Genomic DNA, 1,255 nt, shown 5'->3' on the forward strand with positions numbered 1-1,255 from the left:
TTATTTCAAATATTTTTCAGGCAGATTCCTAGGAGTTGAATTTTTAGATCTAATGGAGTTCTTTTTTTCTTTTCTAAATTATGAAATATATCTGAACCCACCAGCCATTTTTATTTGAAGGGATACATGCCCTTTTATTTATAGATCATATCTGTAAGATTCATCGAGTCTGTTGGTAGTAGGTCGGTATTTTTCATTGCCGTGTAGTTTTCTACTGTATGACTTAAGTAGACACCTTTTACTAAGAAGATATGTATATAAATGGCCAATTAGCACATGAAATGAAGCTCGACACCATTATTCATTAGGGAAATGCAAATCAAAACCACAATGGAATAGCACTTTATGCTCACAAAAAGGACTACAATCACGAAAATGAAAAATAAGAGTTAGTAAGCACATGGAGAAGTTGAATGTCTTGTACATTGCTGGTGGAAATGTAAAATGTCTCAGAAACCATGAAAAACAGTTCTGCAGTTTCTGAAAAAATTGCACATAGAATCACCAGATAATCCAGCAATTCTGTTCCTAGGTATATACCCCCATTTACCCCAAAGAATTTAAAACAGGTACTCAAATACTGTATTCAAATGCTCACAGTAACCAAAAGGTAGAAACAACTCAAATATCCATCAATGTGGCATAGTCATACAGGGAAATATTATTCAGTCATGAATAGGAATGACCATATGGCCACAGTGTAGATGAAACTCATTAACACAATGCTAACTGAAAACAGCCAGAAACCTAGGCCACATGCAGTGATTTCATTCATGTGAAATATCCAGAATAGGCAGTCCATGGGGGGAAAGAGCGTTTGTAGTTGCTAGGAGTTGGACAGAGGGAGAAGGTGGAGTACAGTTACTCCACCTTATTGGGTATAGGGCTACCTTAATGGGTGATGAACATGTTTTGAAATTAGACAGAGGGGCTGGGGATGTGGCTCAAGCAGTAGTGTGCTCAACTGGTATGCGCAGGGTGATGGGTTCGATCCTCAGCACCACATAAAAGTGAAATAAAGATGTTGTGTCCACCGAAAACTAAAAAATAAATATTAAAAAATTAAAAAAAAAAAAAAAGAAATTAGACAGAGGTGGTGCTTATACAATAATGCCAAAATACAACACCTCAGAATTGTTCACTTTAAAGTATTTGATTTTTTTTGGGGGGGAGGGGAGGGTTACAGGAGATTGAACTCAGGGGACTCAACTGCTGAGCCACATCCCCAGCCCCCCACCTTTTTTTTTTTTTTTTT

This window comes from Marmota marmota, unplaced genomic scaffold (assembly GCF_001458135.2).
Source record: "Marmota marmota marmota unplaced genomic scaffold, marMar, whole genome shotgun sequence".
NCBI lineage: Eukaryota > Metazoa > Chordata > Mammalia > Rodentia > Sciuridae > Marmota > Marmota marmota.